At 34.9% G+C, this 16,678-nt stretch overlaps 1 protein-coding gene and 1 long non-coding RNA gene across 6 annotated transcripts in view; one reads left to right on the top strand and one right to left on the bottom strand.

Moving 5' to 3' along the window:
• Positions 1-16,678, bottom strand: part of LOC114936433 (uncharacterized) — a 198,234-nt gene that overhangs the window by 155,923 nt on the left and 25,633 nt on the right. For all 4 annotated transcript variants that reach the window (XR_014925479.1, XR_014925480.1, XR_014925478.1 and 1 more), the window contains exons 4-5: positions 1,122-1,361; positions 865-908 (exon numbers count right to left, since the gene is read on the bottom strand). This is a non-coding gene — a long non-coding RNA (uncharacterized LOC114936433). The remainder of the gene's footprint in view (positions 1-864; positions 909-1,121; positions 1,362-16,678) is intronic.
• LOC114936429 (irregular chiasm C-roughest protein) overlaps positions 1-16,678 on the top strand; it is a 137,357-nt gene that overhangs the window by 86,172 nt on the left and 34,507 nt on the right. The window lies entirely within an intron of this gene.

The raw sequence follows: 16,678 nt of genomic DNA on the forward strand, positions 1-16,678 counted from the left end.
TGTATCGAATTCATAGTACCAATATCAGTAAATGAGGCATGTATATATTGTGACATAAAAATTGTAATATAAGAAAAAAAGATGATATTTCTCTAGCCACAACTTTCAAAAATATCTATTTTTTGAAAACCAGAAAAAATCAATATTTCAAATCAAATATTTTTTCATTTTAAGATTAAAATATTTAAAATATCATAACAATTATCCTTAATATTGTTATTATGAACTGTTAAATTAATTTAATAGATTAATTTAAAACAATTGAAATTATTGAGTTAACTATGGAAATTAAGATTTAACAAAATTATATATTTTTATTCATATCTGATCGCTGTTGTGACAATAAAATCTTATCTGGTACAAAAAATATTTCGCCTTGCTTAGAGGTGTTACACATTCACGAGTATAACACTCTCACATATAAGAAAAGACACTTAAGTGTATCAAATTCATATTACCAATATCAGTAAATGAAGCATGTATATATTGTGAGATAGAAATCGTAATATAAGAAAAAAAAGAAGATATTTCTCTAGCCATAACTTTCAAAAATATATCTATTTTTTGAAAACCAGAAAAAATCAATATTTTAAATCAAATATTTTTTTCTTTTTAAGATTGAAATATTTAAAATATCATAACAATTATCCTTAATAGTGCAATTATAAACTGTTAAATTAATTTAATATATTATTTTAAAACAATAGAAATTATTGAGTTAACTATGAAAATTAAGATTATAAGTTTTAACAAAATTATATATTTTTATTCATATCTGATCGCTGTTGTGACACTAAAGTTGTGATTTTAAAAAGATTTCATCACCTGCTATAGAAATGTTCATATAAACAATTTATCACTCACCGATACGTGCAATAGCGGAGTTGTAGTACACAGCATTCATTGATCTGAAAACAAAATATTCAAATTATGTATATACTATTGTATATAATTTTTATAAATATTTCATTATTTTTTCAGAAAAGATTTTAAAATCAAAGTTTCTAAAATATTTTATATACATAAAAATAATATAATGTAAATATTCAACGAAGATAAAACGAGTAATTTTATCAATATTAATCAATTAAATATGTTATAAATTGTATTTATATGCACACCTCACAGTTGCCCCGCTGTCGCCCGATGCCTCCACGTGTCTCCTCCCTCCACCCCTCTTGGTTGACCGTCATTGCTCCCTTGTAACACTCCCGACACTCGCGAAAAATACGAATAATTACGATCGCCCGAACTTTACACGGCACTCCCGACACGATTCAATGAGAAAAAATAATGCGAAAACTACAATCGCACGGAGCCGCACCCGAGAATCTCTCGCAATCAAACTCGCGCGCGGCTATCTGTAACAAATAAAATACATAACATGTTAAAGCAATTTTATTATTTCGCATAACATGCATGATATAAATATGTAAGCTAGAATTAACGATGGATGTATCCACACGGGTCACGACACATTCGCGCGCGCAAAAACAGATTAGGTTAGGTTGGGTTAGGTTGATCGTTGGCACAGATTTTCCATCGAATTTCTCGCGAAAGATGCGTTTCAAACAATTACGATCATACGTGGACATTGAAATTACGATATACGATTGATAAATATTACAATACAAAGGTTAGAAACGATTATGCTTACTAATTAATCACAACGGGACGTAGCGCGAACTGCCTGGTGCTCGAGGCGTTTTGGTAATGGCTTGAAGCTACTCTACAAACAGCGGCAACTTCATTCTAATAGCGCGCCCGATCGGCGCGATTACTATACGTACTTAATATTAAGAACTAATTAAAACTCGAAGAAGATTCGTTCGAAAAGATAGTTTTAGAATAAGTACACATTGTACAAAAATATATGTAAAATTACAATATAAATAATAAAATTTGTAAATTTTCATAATTTATAGTGGAATTTTTTATTTATTGTTTATGCAATTTTACATATTTTTATGTAACACATAACACAGTCTTTTACAATGTATAATTCTCGAAAATCGACTGGCGTCTCATCTCAATAAAACTATAGATATAGGCATTTAGTTGTTTTTTTATTAAACTTATTTATAACTTATTTAATATTTTTGTACTTTTGGGAGGCAAAACTCTTTTCAGTATTCATGTAGAACTATAAATTTTTTAAATCCTGATATAATTATTAAAAAGTTGGCACCTCAGTTTGTCCCAAGGCAATTTCATTGTTTTAATGAAACTATTTGTTTAAACTATCAAGAACTTTAAAGCTATTGAAAATAAAAGTAAAACTCTCAATTATTTACGAGTTTCCATGAAATCAGCCGCCAGCTTCACGCACATACACACTTTTAGCTTCTTTTTTGTGCGAGGCATGACCTCCTTTTCAGTTGTACTATGATTTCCGGCTCACTCTGTAGACCACTTCCGGAAGAACCACGCTTTTGTTAGCGCGCTTTAAAACAAAGATAGACCTCGCGTTATTCTTGCGTCGACTCTACGTCGCATAAAGCCGATACAGTTCGCATTAAAAGCCACTACAAAGTTAAATTAGTTTCCTAACGAGTTACTAAAAAATGCCATCCAACACTGGTATAATACTTGCTATAGTATAGGGAATATTTACACATGTAAACGTTTCTCCGTAGCCCTGCGAAATATCTTCAAGCGCGTGATTCTCTTGAGAATAACATTCTTTATTGTAGAATTTTTAATATACAAAACTTGATATAAAACTCGCGAGTTAATTTCAAAACGTAATGGCAAAGGCAACGCGAGGGAATAGAGAAATTTCGTCCAATCAGTAAATTGTGTCGGCAAATGAAAGGGTGATGTTCAAATAAAGACCTTCACGGTTCACGTCCCGGACTCAGCAGCACGAGTGCGCTGATGATGTTAACGTTACTCGCGAATAAACTCGAGAGACACAAACGCAAATAACAAAGCACAGCCGAATGAAATATTCTTACCGCGGACAGTATATCGCGATAATGACAAAGATAGACGATAAAAAAAGAGATTAATCGCGCCAGAGAAATATACGACGGCAAATTTTTCGGCACAGCGGAAGCGAATGATTTACGCGCTCGATTCCTCAATAAGTGTGAAATTTCTTTTCAAGTCTCTATAATTCATGGTGCGAAATAAAGCCAAACGTCGTATAACTTGTGTAATAAAATAAAGCGACAATTAATTACAATTAAAATATATGTTAGACATTGAGTTACGAGATCTAGGTGTGCTACGAATATTATTTTCTTTTTTGCTTCCAAATGATGAAATAAATTAGAATTAAGATATATGTTAGAAAATGAGTTAGGAGATCCAGGGGTGCTGCAAATATTATTTTCTTTTTTTTACTTCGAAATGATGATGAAATAAATATGCAAATGAACGAGGAAACGTGAGCGGACGAATAAAGAGAAAAATGTGGCGTGATTACAATAAAGCGAAGATAGGATTCAATGAAACAAGAACCTTTAAAATTGTGTTCCAATTCCGTTAATGCTATGATTGTGCATACCGCGATAAAGTGAAGCTTTTTCATTGCGATGGAGGCGGAGCAGCGAACTGGTTTATTTCATCCGTTCTTTATATGTATATGTATATGTATGTATATATATGAATATGTATATGTTATATGTTTCAACATATAGATTGTCTTTCGGTGAGCCCGCACGCGGCGCGTATCTTTCCACGCCCGCTGCATTCGTCATTTAATTCCGCAAAAATCAGCGCGCGGAAAGCGAAACGATCCGAACGTTTATTCAATCAAAATTTGTAACGTGTTTCGCGAAACGCTGTCCTGCGCTCGTGCGCATATTGGAGCGGCGATATATATATATATGCGAACGTTGGCGTTTATTTTTTTATTTCTATTCGTTTTTCGGTTACGGTATTTGCTGGGCGAAGGATTAGTCGCCGGGGCTCGCGAAGATAGAACGATCCCCGCGATATCATATATCGATATTCCATTTCCTGCATTCACATTACCTTCCAAAATATTACACTGCGTTGGGCAATATTCCTAATCCGGAAAAGATATTGCATTACGTTTATTCGGCTAATAAAAGTGTCATTGTTAAACCGCCACATTCCGCGAAATATCTTCGCTATTTGCCGTAAAAGTAAATCTTCGCGCCGCGAATAGTTAAATATATTTTTTTTTTCACACACGCGGTTTTATATATATTCGAGCGTAATTTAAATAATGATTTTTCCACTCGGTTAATTAAACTCGCGATTTAAATATTCCTTTCTTTCTCTCCCGCGGTTATTTAACAAAATGTATATACAAGTGGAGTGATTTTTTTTCACGGAAACTTTCTCGCACGTCTTTGACAAAGATCTTTTGTGGGATTGCAGACGGTGGCGCATTATTCAAAAGTAGGATTAGATACAGGTGGTACTATGTCCCGAAGCTGAACACTGTACGTGCGTCGTTGCGTATATACGCGGACTTCCCCAACAATCACAGTGTGTTGGAACGATAACGCTCGCGCGCGTTTGAAATCCAGTTTAAGCCGAGGAACCATAATATACTTGTAACTATATGCCGTTGCACGATGCCTTGGTCCTCGTTCATTCTTCTCCTACCGTATAAGCGAGCCCCGTCCTACGTGTGGCACGTATTCGCGGTAGCGACGCCTGATTTCCATAAAATTATTGCAGGTTTACTGCGCCATGGCTCTATGGCTTGTAACCGCAATGTTGTTGCATTTTAGTTTGCCACCTTTTCCAACCCTATGTTAATACGTGCTTTCGTAACGAGAGAAGAAACTCTGAATTGGAAAAATTATTTTTTCTCACATAAATATTTGTTTCGCAAAAAAAAGAGGTCAAATTATTTTCTAAATAGAAAAAATATTAATCAAAAATATGTACAGAAAAACAACTAATTTATGCGCCTTGAAATGAATTAATATAGAACACAATAATGAGATTTATCCTGGGAACTATAATGATATCAACTGTTATAAAAAAGAACTATTGATCGAAAAATCAATTTCGTTAACATTTTCACATCTTATTTGAGTTTAAAAGAGATCAAGAAAGCTCTCGATATTTTCAAGTTTTATCATGTATGACTGATAAACGAGGCAAATGCATCGAGGTCAAATTTACTAAATATCAGTTTTTATATCACTCATTTAACACTTTTTTTTAGAAATTGATGGATTAAATTCTAATTAATATTGAGTCAAATACATTAAATTAAAAATTTGTGCTCGCGAATAGAGAATAATTTCTAATCAAAATAATTAATATTTAAGAGAAAAGTTAATTCTAAATTTGGAAAAAGTTCACTACCCGATAAGACATATTTAGCAATAATGCAAAACATCCTGCGTATTTAATATGAAATATATATGTTTTGCATTATTGCTAAATATGTCTTTTATCGGGCAGTAAACTTTTTCCAAATTTAGAATTAACTTTTCTCTTAAATATTAATTATTTTGATTGAAAATTATTCTCTATTAAAAAATTTTCATTAAAAAAATGGAAAGAAGAAGATATTAAATATAGAGATAAATAATATATATTACACAAAATTTTGAAATATCAGATATTTATCAGATGAAAATTCATAAAATATTATAAAAAATCTATATATATATATAATTTTCATCTGATAAATATCTGATATTTCAAAATTTTGTGTAATATACCTATAACCTTCAACTCTACATTTAATGTCTTCTTTTTTTCCATTTTTTTTAATTTCCACAGTATTGAATCCAATTTATATTAATCAATCTCAATTTTTATAGAGAGAAAAAGATTATAGAAAGAAAATCACTTGAAATAGCGCATTACAAGCTATGTAAGATAAACTCCTCTCGCGCATCTCAAAACATCAATATCCAAGCAAATACCCGATGGCAGATTTCCCGGAAACGGCAATAATCACAATGCCGCCGCATATCGATGTACAACGGGCCGGATAACGATAGATCGAAAGTCTTTAATTCGACGTCGTGTGTATGCCGCGGGGAAGAGAAGCGGCGAGCGGCTAAGTTTAAATTAGTTCCGAAACATTCGGTGCACGCTCCGATGGTTAATGGTTCTGCCATAGATCAATAAGATCCGCGAACGTGGCAGCGACGGCGGATGCGACCAGAGAGTTGCAGTTGCAGTTGCAGCGCGCCGCGCTGCGCTGTCGCGCTTCGCCGCGAGGCATCCAGCTGCGAAACGCGCCGCGCGGTCGCTTGACCGGATACCCTGTCCCGCCTTCGTTCCCCGTTCCATAGCTCTGTTACATGCTCGATATACCTGTTTCGCGCGAACCCGAGCGACTCGAAGAGAAAGGGAGAAAAAGAAACGTACACACAAAGTCATAATTTCTACCTTCGATAAAGGCAGACGCGCACCACCTATATGTACGTACGTATATAGGAACGGACGACCTTGTTACGGTACTCTCGCCGTGTAATCCGATATGTCCTTAAGGGATCCGATGTACGTGCGATCGAGATTACAGGGCACGCGTGAGGTGGTTGGTATTAGAAATAGATTATCGTTCGGACGAATTTATATTGCGATAACAGGTGACTCGTAAAGAAGATGTGCGTGGAACGGGGACAATCGACGGTATATTCCAGACTTACTACGCAGATATTATCGATTTCGCATCTTTCCGCTCCTGGACGGATGTTATTCAACGCAAACGCGCGCTCGAATAGATTTTAATCGATGAAGCTATTACGCCTAAAGCGGAACTGACCCGGCTTTAACGAGGTATTAATGTCCGGGATTTTTACCACATGTTCCTTGTTCTTTTTTTTATACAAATGACGAAACCTCTCTTTAACTATGATTTTACGACTAAAGTGTGCACGGTTAAAAATTTTAACTTGTTATAATTTTTAGTTTGTTACTTAAAGGAAACTAATAGCTATCGTCCTATAATAGCGTTGTATCGCAATGGATGGCGCGTTTAAGAAAGAATTTTAAGAAAATTATTTTAAGTTACATTATATACAATTAAGAAACTTTACGCTAAGCTCAAGTTAAAAACATCTTATAATGTACTACGCAAAGCATAGTCGATAAAGTATGCTTAATTCGCGAATAGTTTAGAGAGAAAGAAAGAGAAAGAGAGATGTTATTATCTTCTTTGCAATAAGAATTTCCAAAGAAATTAATAGTATTAGTGAGAGACGATTTGCTCGATCGTTCTTGCCTGACCGCTATCTAGTCAATTAATCAGTCGATAAACGAAAGCAATAAAAAAAAAGCCGTCTTATTTGCTACGACGAAATGCTTGCTTTTCAAAGGTGAAGAAATTCGCTATTGAATATTCATGTACGTGATATATATAGACATTGAGCGTTTGAAAAATGAAGCGAGTGCATCAAGAAGAAAGCTTATAGAGAATATTTAAAGTTTATATTTTTCTAAAAAATTAAAGAAATCTGCTTAATACTATTAAAAAATTAAAGAAGAGATAAACATCGCTTACGTGTGCGACGTCTATTCGAAATCTTACAAAACTCTAATGTGTTTGCAAAACCCGTTCGTTTATTCGAGATTAAAAAATTTCACCGATTCGGTCAGGTTTATCTCGTATCAGGAAGCATTCCAATCCGATAATTACCGCCGGATATCGTCGCCACACAGACTATCCAATATTAATTAACGCAATTATAAGCAAACAATGTAATTCCGGCGATATTCATTCTCCGTATATATTGTACTTATACGTGAGAATTTGAAAATCGCTTGCAGAAGAGCAGTAGCAGCAGCAGCAACAGCAATGGCAGGAATATCGAGAGGCCTCAACCTGCTCGACCGGATCCGAGGAGTCGCTCCTGCTGCTGCTGCTGCAACGCGCGTCCGATTAATCGACCTTACCGGTTCCCGCGGTGTATTTTTCTCACCACCACAACCACCACGCGACGAGCGAGATATTATATTCTGCCGGGTACACACTTCGGCCGACGTAATTTAAATCGCAAACCTCCGCCCACGCCTTCTATTTCCGGCGGAGATATCGTGAATTCTTATTCAGCAGATGTCGCGTCTGACGCTCGAGATAATGAAAATGGGCGCGATAAAAAAGAAGTCACAGAGCTCGAACGAAATCATATACATAAACCAGACCTGAAAAGATCGGTCCCTCCCTCTTTCTTCCCTTCCCTCCTGCGGAAAACTATTTTCCGTGCAAGTAAGCGATTTATCGACATTTCATTTAATCTTACGTGAGAAATCGTAACTCGCGCGATAGCTTAGAGTCGCTTCTATAAACGTTAGTGAAAATTAACTGTACTTTAATTCATTCTCCGTTTCTCTCCAGAGACAGAACTAAAAAGAGATAGCGAATTGATTAAATCTCGGTTAACTCTAAGTAATTTTTATGGGTACGATCCTTAGATGTGCTGGCAGTTAAAACATAAATTTAACACGCGGGACGTTTTATATACTTACACACGCGCACACACATATTTTCTCTTTCTGATTTTAATTTGTTCTATTTTTCTTCACGAATTAAAGAAAATTTGATTGATTATGTTATTATATGCAGTCTCAACAGACTGCAATAATTTTATTAAACAACGTTGTATTCAATATTAAATAATTAAATCAATCAATTTAATGCGTATCTATTGAATTAAAATTTACTGAAAATTAATTGAATAATATGGCTCACCTACTATTTAATTATTACTTACTCTTAGAACAATATTTATAATCACACACAAATCATTATGCACCAATTCTGATATTCAATCTTAATATTTGAATTTAACTGTATATAGATAAACATTTATAAATCTTTGTTGTCAGAACCAAACACGCATAAATTCAGTTATACATAAATTTCAATTATATAACATTTAACATATATAAAAATAATCATAGACCAAAGAGCATTGGGCAAAAACGCGACAATTAATATATCCATAAATAAAATTCAATTATATAATATTTAACGTAAATATCATATTTCTCTCTCTTTCTTTCACTAAGAAAACAAACGATATATATATATTCAGTAAAACACAATAAAATTCAATTTATATATTATAGATAAAATATTAGAAACAAGATTGTGCTCAATCTCTCCAATTCTACCTTTTTGGGGCTTTCATTACACATTTATAAAGATATTTATATCCCCAAGTACTTTATACTCTTTCCGCGAATTAATATCTAATAATTATATATAAAACGTGGCAAGAGCTGAAAATGTTTATCGCTTCGCATATATATATATATATATACACGCATAATAATAAATGCATTCGTAATTAAAGACAAAATCGTGAAAATTGATTTTAATTATGCTGATATTCTCATCAGTAGTGTGTAAATCGAAAACGCTATAAATTTAATATAGAACCGATCTCCATTTGGTTTCGATTCCCGTCGTTGCCGTGTGGTTTAATTATTAGATTTGCCGTACATACGATTATATAGAAACGTGAATTAAGGGAGAGTGCATTTGAAAATAATTTAAAATAAAATTCTTTTTATTAAAAAAAGATAAATAATTTTCCTTCAAAATTTCTATAAAATTTTCAAAAATTTTAAATATTTTTCAATCTATATACCTTTTTCTCGGAAATCACCGTTTATTATTTTTTATTCGGAAAAATGTAGTAAACTATTTGATTTAAAGAAATTTCAATTTTATCAAAAATTATCAAAATTATGATCAAAATTTGCTAAAAGTTTTTATTCAAATCAGATTTTAAAAATTGAAAAAACACCGTACTCAAAAGAAAGCATCGCACGTGCGATCAAACTGTAGCCAAACGTTAGAAAAAAAAATTATTTGAATATCTTAACTCAATGTTGAGCTAGAGAAAGTTTCGCTGCCGTATGGTTTTGCAACTCTCTGCCTTAATCAAGATTTCGCATATATATCTACAAAATAATTATAATTAACGGATTATCCAACATTAGAAAGTCGAGATGATCAAATTCGTATAAACGATGCAATAACCGTTTTATTATATACATATATCACATAAGCGTTTAATTCGCTAGAATATCGCAAGTGCATTATTTCGTTACAAATCATCGCTGTTATCGGTGCCAAAATAATGGCGAGAACGAGCATATGATACTGAAATTTTAGCGAATTTCAAACCGCAACGAGAAACCATGATACGCCAGTTGGTTTACGAAATCAATACGATCGTCGACACAGTGGCCAATAGTGCTGATTGAACCGTTGGGCAGTAAAAGCTGAGTATAATTTCGAGCGCGAGTCCTGTCGCGTTACTATCAACGCGGTAATCATCACATATATCGTTCATCTTCCTTCTATTTGCTAACTGTTCGGGAGACCATATCGGGCCGCGATAATTGGTCCGAATGATCGCGCTGCCGTTATTGTAAATATTAGGCTAACTTGTTTCACAACCTTCCTCGCGTGTAGCGGAACAGTTTCGAATGTTAGAAAAATCGACAGACCATCTACACATAAAGATAAAGGTATCTCGAATGTATTCATAATTATATTTCACACTCGATACTTTTATTTTCATTCAAAACAAACGTTGTTTGCGCTCGTCTGAAAATGTGCTCGCGACCATTTATTTCATCAACATTATTAATTAACGTCAAAATATAAAAACAAAGGTCCCTTTGTATTTGAGTATGGTAAATCACATATGCAGCGTTAGCGCGTTCTGCTGCGGCATGAAAAATTCAACCGCATTTCGGACCTGCTGAGCTTTAAAGCACTTTTACCGAAATCTTGCCTTATCCATATGGTAATGTTCACATTCTGCGACGAGAAAGCAAATTCGAAGCTGCAACTCCAGCTCGCTCTGCACATGCGCGAATGGAGCTTGATGTTAGCACGAATCAAGTATTCTAAACGCGTTTAATTAGTAATTGCTGCGCGATCTTAGGATGTGCGATTAGTTTGTCGATTAAAGGATAACTATCTGTGATGATGCATTAGCCTTAACAGATGGTCGGTACTTGCATGAAAACGCGGCAAATATTTATTTTCAGCATAGACAATTTACGATCGTGATAAGAGATGCATAAATATCAACGTAGATCAAGATATTCAAAATAGACACATATTTGAATCATATTTTGCTGTAATTCCGAAGATCTCTATTAACGTTAAAATGAAAATAAAATGCATAAATAGTCTTCTCGTAGAAAAATAAGAATCTGACTTTTTTTTTTTAAAGATTAATTATTGGTTTTGAATTAATATGTTTTTTGTTTGAATATTACGTCCCTCTAAATATATATCTTTCAAATTTCTTTCCCATAGATCAGAGGCCATAAACCAGAAACTATATACCATACATAGATAGACTACAAGACCTAATCGCATTTATATTATTTTATTTAATATGCTGCTAAATATATATATATATATTTTCACGCATAATCTCCAAGTAGATTTTATTCTTTGTTTTTTTTTTATTCTTTTTAATTGCGTCATTTATGCCACGGAGGTTTTATGCCCGATGGAACGTGTGTGAGCCCGTTCGTAATACCACGTGTTTCATCCGTTAAACGTCAGGATGTTATCGAAAATAATTTCCCTGGGAAATTTCGTGCGGTGCGGGATGACGCGAAAAGCTTCGTCCAGTCACTCGTCTGTGGTAGTCGTGCGAGCAAAATTGACGCGCGCTCCTGCATTAAATGATAAAGCGCTTTTTTGCACTCTTTTTGATTTTGTTTTGACTGTAGCGGCATATTCATCCGCTATTTCCACCGATGTGCCGATAGTTGATTCACTCTTTCAAGTTGTACAGCTTTGTTGAACGGTATTATATAAAAGCGATTTAACTCATCGACTAGCAGTTTCTGTGGTAAATCAAGTTTGAAATTTTAAAGAAATATTTTAAGCCGATTTATGATCGCCGTGCAACATCGACTATTATATTTTTCAATCATCTTTGTTTTAATACAAACTTTACTACCGACTTATACCGTAATTGCATAGGTATACAATCCATTCTTTCGAATTTTATGATGTAATTAATTTTTTTTACAATACCGTCCTCAATTAAAACCGAATAACGAAAATCATAACCGAATGTATTTTCCTGTATCCATTCGCGTCCATGAAAGTTAAAAGGCCAATTGAAATGTGCATTTTCTTGTCGACTGTAATTAACGCTTCTCTCAGAACTTCCGTTGAATAAACCTTAGAAGCTTTGACATACAGCACTTCATCCGTAGATTTCTCTGTAATGTTGGGATAATTACTTTCGCTATATATAGTCTACGTTATATATATATATCGTAATGTCAGTTAGGATAATCATTTATAATCAGTTGAATTTACTTGGACGAATGTAGCTTGGTAATTTTCGCGCTACGAACTTTTGCTACGCTATTGTTTGCGCAGCTGTTATCGTTACGACTTTCTAAAATAGCTTTCTTGAAAGATCTATATTTTACAATTTTCTTTTATGTTAAGTTTTCGCAAAGTTGTTTCGAGACATTACATAACGATAATATTTTATGTTTAAACTGGTAGAGTTTGCCGAGACACTACATTGGTGAGCTGTGTAAATGCAATATTATAAAACAGCGTTTTTCAATCACTGCCTTCTCGCAAACTCGACAAATTTACATTCTTTAGAATTTTGTTTCAGTCTATTTTTTAAAGTTTACTCAAAGTTGCTGCGAAGTACATATATCACTGCGTGACAACATTGTTTTTCTTTTATTCACTTATTTTAAATATGTATTTTATATTGTGTTTCAGTCTCTTTGTAATCTTTTGATAATCGTATTATTCGAAAGATGGAGAATTTTACGGTGAATAACCACCTGAATGAATAATGATGACAACCATCCTATTTAGAAAATGTTGACACACGTCAGTGTTACCGGGTCAGGAAGTTTTACGTGGAAGAGAGATCCTCTCTCTCTTCGAATACTACACACCTGCGCGTCAAGTAAAGTTTGTTGCATTAAGCGTGAAAAATTATAATGCCAGAAAACTTTGACGTCAGATAGAAGTGTGAGTCTTGATTATATTAAAACTCCCGCCGAATTTTTTGAATAATGAATTCGAATATTCGATAAGAAAATGATAAAAACTCGCGAAACTTTTGTAATTATAGAATGTCGCCGTTTTTCGATCGCATATAAAGTTATCAATTTCTGAGAAAAAAATATCAATTTCCGAGAGAAATATCTTATATCAAATTTATTTTATTACACAGTCGCATTTAATATCACGCGCGCTCTAGAATCTTTTGTATTACAATTTGAGAACATTTTGGAGGTAACGTAGAAATCGGACAAAGGAGGAAGGATCTTTTGGCGGTAAAGGAACACGAGAAGAGCCATAACGGATTTACTCGATGTGGCGGAACAATACATCGCAAACAATATTAATTAACTCTTGCGTTGTCCGCCCCGCTACAATCATAATTAATTTTAATTGCACGAGTCAAGAAACGAACATTATGCTGCAAACCGTCGCGTTTAATTATAATTCGTTAACAGGGAATATAATTCTATGGTGCGCATTTTAGCCGACCAAAATTTCGCGAAAATTAGTCTACAACTATTCGCGAGACAATAAAACGCGATGTAAAAAAAATAGTGGGGAAAAAACCACTTGTGATAATAATGAAGAAATTAACGTTTGTTTAATAATGTAAATCTAAAATGTATTTGCGATTGATGAATATATACTTGCGCCGGAGAATAATGTATACAGAGTTAATATTATAATTTCATGACTGTGATAAACCCATTCTACGACGTATCGTTTCGAGAGTCGGCGCTCTACATTGTCAAATATTTTAACGTAAAACATCCTTCTTAAGCATGGGGTCGATTTTGTTCATTAATACGGGTTGAATTTTACAAATACGATCCCGGCGTCGAGAACCCAAAGTTTGCACGGCAGAGAGTTTCACCCCCTTCCGGATGCATAATTTATGCGGGTACTCGGTTTTCCGCGTTGCAAGACTTGGACATTTTATGCTTCAAAGAGCATAAAAATGGCCGAAGACTTAAAAAATTCTTGTACTGCTCGACGTTTGCAATTTCGTATGTCGAAGTTAAGATTGTCGGTTTTTGTTTTCGGTTTTTTTCTTTTTTTTTTTTACAGAAAAATCACGTACGACGTATGGGATACGAGAAAAAGGTAATGCAGCGACGTTTGTAACTTGAATACTAAAAATGTATAACTGAAATACTAAAAAAAAGGCGGTATATTGCGAGCGAGAAACTTTTCCGCTAAGAATAACATTGCAGGGCAAACAGAACTTCCTCCGAGAAGCGTAGAAAATATCTTTGAATATCGAGAAACAAATAGTAAATATATCACATCGAATCTCTCTCTCTCTCTCTCGATTCGATATTTACGGTAAATAAAGATTGTCGGTAATATAACACGAAAATAAAAGAAAAAAAACTTTACGATCTCTTGCATCCATAATGACGCCTCGTCTTAAATATTAATCGCGTGTTGCTTGCGCATCAATAAATTGATTAAATCGTGGACTTGGCGTTATAATCAAGATAGCTTTAACATAAGGCCATTAATCCTGCACTCGGGAACGTGTGGCGTTAGTTGTTTCGGTAAACTCTCTCTCCTCCTCTCTCACACTCTCTATCTCTATCTCTCTCTCTCTCTCTCTCTCGTTGGCTCTGTAACTAGACAAACGGCATGATGATAACATCGCGCGCGGTTACCGGCCTTTATTGCAATACGTAGTAAATCACACATGGCCTAACTAACAGTGCGGGATTGTCTTTACACGCGATGCGATTACGCTGCAAATTTCGTTGGAACGTTCGGTCTCGTGGTACCGGTAGCGGAAACCAAGTGTAGGAAAAAAGGGGGCTAAAATAAAATTAAAAAAAAAAGAGAAAGAGAAACACATCGTTCGCCCGATAACTGGGGCGCGCGCCGTAGCTGCGAAAATATCGAAAACGTAATCCGACGGGTTTTTCGAAGCTCTGATATATTCGCGAAAACGACCGGCCGCTTGTTCGCGGCCTCGCAAAAGCTTGTGTGTTTACTGTCGACGGGGTTGGGGTGCGCGGATTTGGTCTCCCGACACGAAGTAATCGTGTAATCAGCGGGCGCGCGGCTTTATCTATTCTGGCATATCGGCATTTGGTCGGCTGTTGGCCGGTGATTCCGGTATTCGAATCGAGCCCGCAAACGGCCCGAAACGATAACGTCCCACGGACATCGCTTGCGCAGCTCTCGCTTGCTTGCGAGAGGCCGCGCCGCGAGTCTATCGCGATGATAAATCGCGAGAGCTGCCGAGCGCCGCGAATAATGAACAGCGCGGGCGCCTTTCAGGTAAGACGACGTAGGAGCGCCGCGTCGTGCACGCTTAATGCATGGGGCACATGTGAGGCCACTCCAGTTCAGGTTAGGATGTGTAATAGTCGGGCCATAATTTCCTCCGAAATTAGCAACGGTTAGGCCTACAAACGGCCGCTAGGCAAGCGAACGCCTGCCGGACGAGCCAGTCGTGACATTAATCGCGACTGTAAATTTTGCGAAAGCATGGGCCGGGCATAGCTGCGCACTTGGATAGAACTCGTGGTGAGCTTCGTCACGGCGAGGGATGAATGGATGAGCGAGCAGGAAGAGGAGGACAATGTTAGTGTGCGAAGGCGAACAAATGTTATTGATACATTCGTTCGAAGAAATTCGATGATATATTCGTGAAACGATCGCCGCTTTTCATTTTCATTATCCTTAATTATATATGTGGAAGTAACGCGAAAAGAAATTCAAAAGATATTTAGAGACGTATAGTTAAAGAAAAGGAAAATATTATTTAGTATAAAAAGTCAATCTCGAAAAAAAACGAGAACAGCTTTTTTTACAATACAAGTCGGATTCTTATTTCTCTATGATTAGAAGAGACTGTGGAATTTTTAATATTCCGTATTTTCACTCCCGTAAGGACATAAAGCATAATGAATACAAACGGGTACAAATGATTCTGTCGAATGACGTTAATGAAATATTTTAAAGTTGGACGCTAATCATTTTTTAACTCTAATATTTTTCACTCTTTAAGATACAAATGAGAAAAATGGTACAAAAAGGTACAAACAAAATACAAATAAACTATATTAACTATTTTTATTTTTTATTAAATTGGGCGCCAGGTTCATATCAATTCTTATTAGCTTTTTTGTAAGTAAAATAATTTATTATTGCGGCTGAATATTTCATTAGACGAAATGCACGTGTTTTGAGAGTGCGCAAATATTCCAAGGACAGCAAACTGTCGAAAGCATAATTTTACTCCCTGATAAATATGAATCGCTATCGTTAATGTAAACCGAACCTAATGCAAACGGCTAGTTAATCAGTGACTGGCGAAGAATTTAATGAAATTTGTTTCTCGATCGCTCGCAAACGCATGCTTTTTAATTAAAATTATGCAAATCCATGATTAATGGCGCGACCGAAGAATCGACGCGAGTAATGATCAACAGAATATTTAAATACGAAAAAAATATTCATTTTAAATGTGTTTCCGCGCCGCACAAAAAGAATACATTAAATCATAGAATGGCTTATCAATCGATTGCTTAGTGTGATAAAATATGTCGTGAAGACAGAAATCGCACAACTATTTTTTAAAAGTTTAACGAAATATTAGCAAATAGAATATAATTTCTTTAGTCATATTTTGACTATTATATACATATATAGTAAATTAAAATAAATTAAATAAAAAAAATTTTTTTAAATTTTATA

The sequence above is a fragment of the Nylanderia fulva genome, unplaced genomic scaffold, assembly GCF_048542155.1.
Source record: "Nylanderia fulva isolate GAGA-0341 unplaced genomic scaffold, ASM4854215v1 Scaffold40, whole genome shotgun sequence".
Classification (NCBI taxonomy): Eukaryota; Metazoa; Arthropoda; class Insecta; order Hymenoptera; family Formicidae; genus Nylanderia; species Nylanderia fulva.